The 11,908-nt window shown below is 32.9% G+C and overlaps 1 protein-coding gene, 1 long non-coding RNA gene and 2 pseudogenes across 3 annotated transcripts in view; 3 read left to right on the top strand and 1 right to left on the bottom strand.

The window, feature by feature from the left end:
* The first annotated feature begins 990 nt into the window (after nucleotides 1-990).
* On the top strand, nucleotides 991-2,702 carry LOC148619154 (uncharacterized). Its single transcript, XR_015921302.1, has 3 exons — nucleotides 991-1,085; nucleotides 1,942-2,047; nucleotides 2,562-2,702. It is a non-coding gene; the product is annotated as an uncharacterized LOC148619154 (long non-coding RNA).
* A 3,126-nt stretch (nucleotides 2,703-5,828) lies between these two features.
* LOC148619152 (uncharacterized) overlaps nucleotides 5,829-11,908 on the top strand; it is a 20,977-nt pseudogene continuing 14,897 nt past the window's right edge. The window contains exons 1-3 of the transcript XR_015921545.1: nucleotides 5,829-5,969; nucleotides 6,236-6,579; nucleotides 9,387-9,565. The product of XR_015921545.1 is annotated as an uncharacterized LOC148619152 (transcript). The remainder of the gene's footprint in view (nucleotides 5,970-6,235; nucleotides 6,580-9,386; nucleotides 9,566-11,908) is intronic.
* Nucleotides 9,545-11,908, top strand: part of LOC148619151 (phenazine biosynthesis-like domain-containing protein 1) — a 27,726-nt gene continuing 25,362 nt past the window's right edge. Inside the window, exon 1 of the mRNA XM_088578749.1 lies at nucleotides 9,545-9,565. The gene's annotated coding sequence lies outside the window, so the exon portion shown is untranslated. The remainder of the gene's footprint in view (nucleotides 9,566-11,908) is intronic.
* LOC148619153 (uncharacterized) lies at nucleotides 10,451-11,266 on the bottom strand (annotated as a pseudogene).

The raw sequence follows: 11,908 nt of genomic DNA, 5'->3' as shown, positions 1-11,908 counted from the left end.
ATTTACAATAATACATTTTTTTAAATATTTTTCTAGCTATCATCAGCTTATTTCTCCAAACGCGTCATTAACTAACAAAACTAACAAGAACAAGATGGTTTCATGGATATTTCAATGGAACTGGTTATCAAATAATTATAATTTATATTTAATTGAAGATTTATGATTATATGACTTATTGACCGATGACTATTTCTGTGGTTCTGTTAATTTTTATCTCACTGTATTGAATTCAAAGGGTTTTCCATTTCATGGTTGATTTGACCACTCTCTTTCTTTAAATTCTATTGGGTATATTTTCGGCGCTAAAGTTCTTTTGTTCTTTTATATGTCACTCTTCAATAATTTCTCGGATAGATAAGATGTGTCTTGGAAATATTTAATTCAACTTATATCTTACTATATTCTTGGAGTTTTTCTACTGCAACTTTACAGGTTAGTTCTACTCCTAAATTGCTAATATATTTATATAATATGCCAGAATTCTGAATATTTTAATTGGAATGAGTTTGCATGATTTTCCCCTATTTGAATGATGATTGAGCGATGTGCATTGTGTAGATGTTAAACGCTTAAATCTAATGATAAAGTGCATATTTATTAAAAGAATAACGTTTATTGTTTTTCATGCATTTTTTTATAAATAAGCAAGTTTAACGTAATTCCAGTATAAAGAATGTGTAAATAAATAAACTGAGTGAATGCGTATTCGAGCGCTCCGGAATGAATGATTTAATGTCTTGATCATTTTAAAGTTAAAGGGCAATCGTAAACATTTTCGTTAACCGTAAATACTTTTGTTAACTGGATCAATTATATTTTTATCGTAAAAGTACAAATCAATTTTACAGGTGATTTAATACAGGTGACAAAATATTATATGTAAGGTATTTTTGTTCTACAGGTATTTTGATATGTCACCTATAGTATAGATTCGGAATTCGGACTTTTACGTGACTTTTGAACTAGAATTAGACTTCCGAACGGTATTTTATGAAAAACCATGCTGTCACATTGGGGGGGGGGGGGGGTCGTCTGAATTTGAGTTTCGTGTACTCACATATGGACATATATTCCACCAAAAAGTAAGTGACACATTAAGGTGAATACAAGTGAACCTGAAAATCGTAGTTTGAGATAATTCCAAACCTTCTACAAAAAACACCAAACTATTTAAAATTTTCTCCATTGTGTTTTTTTATCAGCAGCTTGCTTATGAACTTCGGCATATTTGTCACGTGTGCTGACTACTGTATACATGTTCCATAGTCCATACAAACATTTTTATAAAGACATGAAGAGTTGTCGTTGAGTCAATGACTGTTGATTTTCATTTAAATGAAACAGTCTATGATACAAACTTGTTGAACATGATGAGGGTAACACAAACAAAACCTTACAAGAATCTGTTATTTGTGTATACAGTACCCCATATTTCACTTTTGAGAACAAAAATAAATTCATGTACAAGATCAAGGAAACTCCAGTGAAACAAGTATTGCTGAACAGTTGACCAAGAGCAATCAAAAGCAATATTTAATGTTCCATGGCATTGTACATGTAAGTCATATTAGAACATTTCATACATAACTTGAAGTGAACTACATGAATTATATGATTTGGAAATTAATCTAAACATTAACATATACATTTGTATGACCTTGTATATGACACAATTTTCAATTTTTTAAGAAGTTTTATCGTGCTATTTTTTTTTACTTTTTTAATAGATCCATAAATACAAGCTATTGACTTACATTGTATATCAGTAACTAAGGATAATGAACTAGTTTTATCAGTCATCAGATTTCTTTTGCACAGTATGTTGTCATGAACATGTACAATTATACCATAGTCATCACAGTATGATAAAAGTCTATCCATGTTGATTTTCAGTGTCTCTTTCCATATTAAAAGGAAATATGTTTTGATACTTTCCAGAAAATTTTGGATGCAGCCGTCATGTTCACCTACCAATGATACAAGTTACCAGACAAATCATACATAACAGGAAGCTCTGTTCAAATGAAGTATGATAATAGATTGTGTAGGTATTTGAGGTTCAGTATACAATATTTTTTTTGCCTTTTTTTTTGAAAAAAAAATTAAGATTGATTTCGGGTGTTCCAAAGGTAGGACCCACCTCTTTTGTTGGGAAATGTTGGAAGTAATGTGGAAAATTTTTGCAAAAATGAGGAAATTATTAGCTTGGACCCCCACTTTCAAAGTCTTTTGATTGTTCACTAGAAACTCTCATTAGTCAATTTATTTTAGAAATGTATTTATATTATTTCTACATGTATAATGTAGATAGATCCCATATGTGTTTACCGCTTAAAATGTAGCACTACAGTTCCCATGACACTTAAATGAAGGTTGTAACATAGACATAATATTTTAGCATAATGGGATGTTTTGTTTGAAGAAAAAAAAAACATCCAATGATCCATATAATGTAGGGTTTACTTAAATCGAGGTCTACTTCAATACAGGATTCATGAATCACAATAACTTTGAATATGAGTATTATGTATATTTATTACTGTTTTTTATATTTCCAGGTCATCCATGGCATATATATGACTGAAAAGAATTCATACTTGTATAATTTAGATGATCTTCAATGCTGTTCAAATCTCTGCTTGCACTGTAATGAAAGCTGATATGAAGCTGAAGTTTGAAAATAAATATTTTCAAAATCATATTTCTTATTCAAATGTACAAGGTTTAAATGTGTTGTGCTTCAAAAGTAAAAGTCACTTTCATACATGTATACAATAACAGCCATGTATACTTCTTGACAGTACCATCCTGGAATACAACCTAGAATCCCTTGCACTGCAAGCTGTCACTCTATCAACTGAGCTAAAAAATTACTTCATTGTTTTCTGTAAATTAGATTGATTATGGTCTTTTGTAAATAGTTTTACTTTATTTATTTTTGGGCCTTTTTATAGATTGCTTAATGGTATGTGGTTTGCCCATTATTGATATCCATGTGGTGATTTCACTTGTTACTTGCTTTGAATGACTATCTCATTGGCAAACATAAATGGTACATGTATTTAAGTTTTCTACTTATGACTAGTGAGTGCTAAATCTTTCACTACTTCTCGAACAAGTAATTTTGTGTAACAACTATTTGGCTAAGCAACTGTTAATTCTGTGAGGTAGCACTATGAAACCGCCTCAAAATGTCATAATAGTATAGTAGTATAAAGCAGGATCATTTCATACAGTAAAACATTCTTGTCCTGAAATGCAAGAAATAATTGCAGTATGCATTGAAACCACAACCAATCAATGAAAAAAAAACAAGTTCCATGGGTAAATAGAATAAAATTTAAACATTCACAGACATTAAACATTTTGAAAAGGAAGAGATTTATTGTTGAATTTTGAGCTAATCATAATCATGCCATGTACTTGCACCTATAATTTACATTGAATTGATCTGAATTCATGGTTTCCTTGTATAAACTCTACAAGACTACAAGACTGGTAAATTGTGATTGTTTTTTTGTTCACAAGTAAAGAGAGATAATCATGCCATAAGCTCATGATGCACCTGTTTAATAGGACATCTTATCGAATGATAATTATTAGTCAACTGTGCTGGTAATACCTGTTCATTGATCAGAGGGGGTTGGCACACCTCCTTTTTACCAGAAAATTAGTCATTTTCATGTGTAAAATTGACAAAACATGGAAAATAATGTGTTAGCATCACCATCACTTTGGCTTGCACCCCCTCCTTTTCAAAGTGTCTGGAGCCGTCCCTGTTCACTAATCTGTAAATAGCTTTCATCATATTTTGCTTTAACCGTCTAGCATGAAACAAGTTGCCTGTTTTGAAACTATTTTAATATTCTCCATAAAAGCAATAAAGAAATATATATAAAAAAAACAATACAATGCTTAGGTAGCAAACCATATTATACTCCAGCAATGCTAAAGGTTGTCTGGCAAGCTATTTTCTGACTTGGTGCCATCCTAGGGTATAGAGGAACGGAATTCCAACCTCTTACGTTGTAGGAGTAACAGGGACGGATCGAGGATTTAGATAGGGGCGCACAGTAAAAATTCTGCCGAGCGGATCGAGGTGACACAAATTTTGAGGTTAAATTTTTGAAACATTATAGAGTGGGTGCAATGTTGATATCTTTTGTGGTAAAATTAGCGAGAAATTTTAAGTTTCAACTTGAAACCGCCTAAATCTAGCCATGCTTTGCAAATTTTAGGGGGCGCACTCCCCCACCAGAATACGCCTCCGAGTAACCATGTTGATTTTTATGAGTGGGGTCGGGGCTAGGATCACATTTGAAATAGAAAGGCAGGACAATGATATATGATTTTATATAAATACAAAGATGCAATAGGCGAAAAAAAGGTTCTGATTTGAATATTACATAAAAAGATCCGGGACACAAAATTTGACAATATAGCCCCCTTTTTCCCCTTACGATTCAAATGGATATAGGAATGTATCATTATTTACCTGGGAGGGGGGACTGGTCATTTTGAAATCATTTAAAATTTTCTTGACCCCCCATGATATTTTCTTATCCCCCTTAAAAACATTTTTTTTAAATGTGATACCCCCTCTATTAAACATGCGTATGGAGTTTTCATATACATGTAACAACTACTACATTATGCCAGAGCTTGTCGAAACTACGCAGAGTTTTTGTATCGCGCTAGAATTCTAACAAATAAACTTCTGGAACAGGGTTGTGTTGCTACAAGATTGAAGTCATCCCTATAGAAGTTTTATGTTATGGTCGTCATCCTGAAATCGTGGATCGCTATGGTGTATCCATCTGCGCCATGAAAACTGAATTGTTCAACGTGTCATGGTTTTCCTTTCCTCTTTCGTCTACCCCGGACTTGTCTTTTTATGAGCAACTCGGTGGGTGTATCTAGAAAAGCAGAGGCCGCTTACCCTACTGACGCACCTGGTTCATGCTCCAAGTTTATAGTGGAGTCATAGTTGCTCATTCGCTTTTGTTAATTTGTATATTTGATTTTAACAAAATTTCATGTTCTTTGTACGTCTGTTTTCCATGTCTGGCCTTTGTCCCTGGATAACATTCTTCTTATTACCGTTATAACCGTAGTTCCCTTCACTACTCTTTGAAGCAAAAGCAGTTGAGATGTTAAAGAATTCTTACAATAAAAAAAATCAAGTCTTCAATTCCAAAACTTGATACTCTGGAAAAGTCTTATCAAAATCAAGCAGAATCAGACACAGCTCTTGAGATTCAAGATATTGGTAAGGAAATTGAATAGTCAGCAGATAAGTCGAACCAATTTGATTTAATAACTGTAAATGTTTTAGGTCCTGATGGTTATGTTGATATGTGAACTTGATTTTACCAGAGATCGTGCATGTGACAATGAAATAAAATGTTAAATGGTGGTAAAATATGTTTTAATTTGACTGGTCTAATGCTCTGCTTAACTAAAAATTTGGATCCCCCTTGAAATCCATGTGCAAAAAAAATGACCCCCTCTTTGAAGTTATAAAACAACTGAACCCCCTTTTCCACTTACAGAAAAAAATGACCCCCTGGATATATGTACTTGGTATGTTTAAATTTTCAAATAAATGTCTACGGTTTGAATATTATTTGTAAATTATTATATAAAGGATGCCGAATCTAGAGGTTTAACCTTAAAAAAGAGCTGTTATGCACGTGGCTAATTACAATATTCGTTATGTTTCGGCTAAGTTTACAGCCAATGAAATGAACATCTCGTTAGCGAGAACACGGCGTTACTTTATATATTTATCGGGCATTTTTAAAGAACCCAAAGCTTTTCCGAGAGGAAATAATCGCCATTTTCTTGCAGCCTATTTCTCTGTTTCCTTCCCCTTTCCCTATGATATCCCCTGATTCACCTGTTTGTGATTAAGGTTTTGCATGTAGACTGTAGACGATTTTGCAGCCTTTACACCTTGATGTAAGGTAAGCAGAGTGTCAATTTATTGTATAGTTATTTTTGTATGTATATAGTTAATTAGTTTGCTTACCGCATAATATAGAAGATATAGCGTGTTACGATGTTACATGCGTTTATATTGTTGAAGTTTGTAAAAACTACAAGCGTACTTTATTTTTCATATTTGGTAATATTGATGTTTTATGTATAAATTGTATTTTGTCTAATAAAAAATTGATATTTTCTGCAAAGTTTGTAAGTTAGAGTACTTATGATTGTATTTATTTTGCAGGGCTTTTTTTTTCTTGTAATATCCAGACATCCAGTATCATTGTTAGAAATAAAATATGTAACTCTACCCTGTCTCTTGATGTTTTGCGCCCAACTTTAAGAGGATTACAGAATGGCGCCCACGTTTGTGTATTTCTAGACTTTTGGATTTGAATAATTGAACAATAAGCAGATCGATCTACATATTTGAAGTCATAAACATGTTCGTGTGTTTCCGGTGAATTCCGTACGGAGCAAGTTGAGTGCTCCTTGAACTTTTCGACTACTTCCGGTACAGCTGTAAACATAAACAACTTGAATATTTTCCAGGATGTGATCACAACTTTATTTGATTTCAAAGAACTTGTAAGTTGTATTTTGTATTTTTATATAACAAACTGTAGTTTATATGCCGGCTTAGGTCATTGTTAAACTTTATACTGAAAATAATACAATTTAATTGAAAATTTTCCGAGTCTACACTGAAAATTTTATCCGAAATTTAATTTTAATAGCAGTTATTTGAGACAATTCTTGCATTTTGAACAACACAATAATTATTTTGTCGGGTATATACATGTAATTTATTACAAGTCTATTACATGTAAGTTCCGTCATTTATATTATTTATTTATATTTCTCTTTAAATTATCTTAGTGCAGTTTACCGTGTTGAGACTGCCCCCCCCCCTTTCACATGTCCACAGGGGCAAGGTCATGGTCAACCGGAAGTACATACGATAAACAGTAAATACATACACAACAGTTGTAAAAGTTAATTTTTTTTTCAAGAAGTGGCGTTGGTATTTGATTGATTATTTCTGACTTAATAATTTAATTCAGATTTTCAGGACTTTTGTACTTCGTCACTCGGAATCCAACTACAGATTTTACAGCATACATGCATGCACTAAGTGTGACACTTTACTAGTTCTGCAAACAACACACATAAACAAAGCATTACAAATTGAGTATTAATTCGCAATTTATATTTGGCATGTGAGTGTTTATATGTCACACTTGTATTTGTCTTTTGTTCTTTGTGTATGTCTGTCTGTATTTTTTTTTCATGTATGTATTTTTGTTTGACTTGTGCTAATGTGTAATAGATATGCACTAGTAATGTATATGTGTGCTTCTGCAAAGCTTTGCCTAATGCTTAATAACTACCCGAAAAGCTGCTTTTTGCTTTGAATGTGCTTATGTGTTCAGTGTTTGTAAGATTTGTACTTAAAACTTTGACTTAAACTATACTTTAGATTAAATAGGCATTAAAACTAAACGCGAAGTACTGTAGTATAGTTGTGAGATTGATTGAACATAGGTTGCATGGTCCTTTAATTGTGGTAAATTTAACCTGCTTTAACATGCACACCCTATTATACCTTATACCTTGTCCAATTACCTACCTACCCTTATACTTACCTGATACTTACATGTGCCTTACAGCTTGTGTACTTGTCTTGACATCCGATCTTTGATTTTAGAGTCTTTGATCTGTCTGTCCGTCAGTCATCTCTGATAGGTAATTAAAAAGTTTCGTAGTCTTTGAATTGACAAGGTTACTTTGACTATTAGACTTTGACTTAGTACACAATTAAGAGTCAAGCGTACACTATTCAGGTAAATATTTAGTCCTTATTTGACTAAGATTGTGAACGTAAAAGATTCACATATCTTACCCCACCCCAATTTTAGGAAGAAGATTGTGAGCTGCATACTAATATTGTACAGTTGGTAAATGTATTTTGTAATTATTAGAATTCATAATCAGCTATTTCAGTGGAAAACTGATATTTGGTATACATCATGGCAACTGGAGGTAAGAAGCTCGATGAGACACCACTGAAGGAGGATATTGACCCTGATGTTTTGAAGATGGTACAAACTTTTGCTAAGATGGGAGTAAAACCGAAAGCCGACACACCTGAACAATTAACAGAATGGATGATGGGTTTTCTCAAGACACAAGGACGGTTTGGAGATACTATAGAGGCTGCTGCTGATGTGAAACCACCACCTACATTACAACAAAGAACCCCACCAGCACCATCTGCAGATAAGGTTACCAAAATGACGATGAATCATCCACCCAAAATAGCATGGTTCCCAGGTACCGAAACGAAGGCAGGAGATATAGCCTACGACCTATGGAGGCATGAAGTAAAGGTCTTGATGACACAGAACTATGATAGTGATGCTATTGTCAAAAAAAATATGTTTTTTTTATGACAAGACGTGTATATGATGTCTATGCTATGACACTGCTGAAACAGGTCAAAACCAGACATGATCACGTACTTTCAGAAATTAGAATATTTTTGCTAAAATGTATAAAGTATTCTTTCTAAAAAGTATAAAATTTGCACGACTCGATACCTGAGTAACCCGATATTATTTACCCCTACAAAATCTATATTCAAAACTTGACGCCTACAGTTCTCGAGAAATGTAACACTGACTGTACGACGGACATTATGTCGTAACGGCGGGGTTTTAATATAGTATGTGTATCAGGTAATATTTCGAGTAAAGGACTAACTTTGTTCAGCAGCAGTCACTTATTATATGGCATTATGAATTAATTTTTTTAACCATAAGATCTAGACACTCAGCGTTGCCAGGCATCTAAAGAATGAACTGCTTTAGCCCCTTCAGATGCACGCCACCAAAGTTATGTAGCAAAATATTTGATGTGTGATTTGAAAATTGTCTATGAGTTCGTATTGTAGCTGTAGCTGTAAATGAAGGATCATTGCTTTTTTTAGATATCATTCCAGTTTTTATCTTAAAAATGAAAATAAAAAAATGGAATGACTTTCCCTGATAACGAATAAAGGCGATGTTTTTACTGCTTTAGTTGAGCAACATTCATCTTTGTTTCCATGATATTCGTAATTTATTCTTGTTTGGATACCTCAGCTTTACAAGTGAACATGCCAAAAGTATTTCATTTGCTGGGGCCTTCGAATTTCTTTTTAAACTATTTACTTTTACCTCAACAGCAGTGGTTAATGATCACAAAAAGAACTATGATACTTAATATGGGCAAGTCAGATATACATGTAAGTGATTTGACTTGAGAAGTCCTATCTTATATATGTATACGTTTACATTGGTAGAAGATAAGAACAATGGAGAAGAAAGTTCCAATTCTAATTACGTTTTGTTTAGTTTTGTCAGGTGCAATAGATGAAAATACTTTAATTGAAAAACGCCTTCTATTGAATGACCGGATGTCGTTACAAAGATTGCCAACATGGAAAGTACCATACAGAAATTTTCACAGACAGTGACAAACCTAGAAACGGAACTAAGGACCAAAACGTCACAATTGGAACAAGCTTACCGGAGTAAGTATTATCAGGGACTACTTATATAAATTTGAAGTCCCTGTCATAATGATAGTTTGTTCAGTTTTAGCATAGTAATTATCTGGACTTGAGTTCTTCACAATCTTTGTATATCCCATGTTACTCATGTTGCTCACAGTCATTTTGAAAGCTAGAAAGTGTGATGCACTTTTAATATTGAATTTCTCTTATTTTCAAAGTAACACCGAATTTGCAGTCTTTATTAAGATTGAAAATGGTCAGTTGAAAAGGTTAAATTCAACATATACGTAGGATTAGTCCTATCAAGATATACTTACTAACCATTGTCGTGACTCTTCCTTTCTTGACTGTGTACTTAAAAATTTGAGAAAAGACATTTGTTTCCCTGGTGTTACGTGGTTCTATAACTAAATTATCTTGTGTGATCTTTCACATCAAAAGAAGAAAGTTACTTGAAAAGTTTTTATTTTAGTTTTAATAAAAACAAATATACAACTTTGTTTTCGCGGTTCATTCCACCTATTCCCACTTTTTATAAAATAGGTAATAAAAAGGTAAATTTTCATGTGGGAATAGGTGGAAAATAGTGTAGATAAAGGATTATACTGTAAAAACAATGTTTGATTAGGTGTTAATTGATTTTGTAATTAATGACAGGTAAATGATATATTTTGTCAGTGAATTTCCATTTTGTTGCATAAATATAATAAAAAAGAAACAAGTAAATTTTGAATATTATACTTTTTAATTTAAGGAAATATAAATAAACAGTTATATATATGAATACATAATGTATATTAATGAATCAGTAGTTTTTGATATACATAAGTCATAAGACATAAGAAAGTAACAATATCAGTTTTAACACATTCATTCAACCAGTCTCTACTATATTAAGCACTAGATCATATATATTAAACATACACAATAATTTTGTTTTCACATAACAATTTAACAGTTCATCAATTTAGTCAAGGTGCAGAAGGTATAAAGCTGCATCACCAAACTGGACAGTTGTGACTTCCTGGTTACGATGTCTGGTTTTGAGTGCTGCTAACCTGTTGTTGATGTCTACATACTTTCTCTTTTGTACTGCTCTTTTACCACCAGCTGCGTATTGAATCATAGTCAAGTAATGGATGGCTTCCTCATGTTTCAGTTGTTTTATGAGTCTGAATATGTTTGGGTGTGGATGTTGAACATGTTTCTTAAGTTTACTATGCCATCCTTCTAAGTGATTGGTTGTCCTTGGACCTTCTGTTGTGTAGTGGTTCCATAAGTGTCTGTTCTGCTCTACCCAGTAAGTTGTTACATAGTCAGTGAAGGGAACGTAGTTGGCGTTTGTTTCAACGTCATCTATATCAGTAAGGGCATTAAACCATACGTCTTCGACCTCAGCAGTGGGTATGAGTGGTAACACAGCTGCACGACGTACTAATTGGTGGATGTTGTTGTCTTCTTTGTAAGCCACTTGTAGACCTGTTTCCTGAGCTTTTCGCCATATGCTCTGAGTATAGTGAAAAAAAAACAGCCCTTTGCGTTGATGCCAGGAAAGATGGAGTATGCTGCGTTGCGTATGGCGACCTCATAGTCCAGAAAGATAGTAGTAGGTTGAAGTTGCAGTTGATGTTGTTGACATAAATCTTTGGGTAGAGTAAGAAATCTGGTATATACAAGTTCGCTCTTGGCTGGTAGTAAGCTGTACACTAGCGGATACATAATTATTTAATCAATTAGAAAGCTGTAATTTAATTACATCAAAATGTCTAGATTCTGGTCTAGTTTTTTTTTCAGTTTCTGATAATATTTATATTTTGTTAAATATCATATCACATATTATAATAAAATCTTAAATTTATGTTCCATTTGTTTAAATCTCATTCTCTTTCATAAATATACAATATGCACAAAAATTGCAAAATAAAGGTAAACACAGGTAAACAGAAGGTGTCATTTATGTAGGGCTTAATTACTATAAAAACAAATCAAAACATCAAAGAAACTTGTATGTGGGAATAGGAGGAATAATGTTTTTTAAAAAGTGGGAATAGGTGGAAGACACCGTTTTCGCTCAACATCTATCCCTGATGTAACTTTTGCAAATCCTATCTATATTTACCAAAATAACTGTGATATTACCAATTGTAATTGAACAATACTTTGTTCGATACATTGGTTCTCCGTGTTTTAACTGAATTATGAAAGTTGCATGAAAAAAAGCTTCATAAAAATTTCAAATAAAAAATAAGTCAGTATCTAAGTAATGCTATTGAAATGCATCATAGTGTACTTTCACTGTGTAATATCCTGAAACAAACTGAAACTGAAACAAGAGTTGGAATTTCATCAGAACTTTCATAT

This window comes from Perna viridis, chromosome 4 (assembly GCF_037379345.1).
Source record: "Perna viridis isolate PV_CMFRI_1.1 ecotype Kerala chromosome 4, ASM3737934v1, whole genome shotgun sequence".
Taxonomy (NCBI): domain Eukaryota; kingdom Metazoa; phylum Mollusca; class Bivalvia; order Mytilida; family Mytilidae; genus Perna; species Perna viridis.
Note: the sequence above shows the minus strand (reverse complement) of the source record. Positions and strands in the feature narration are given on the sequence as shown.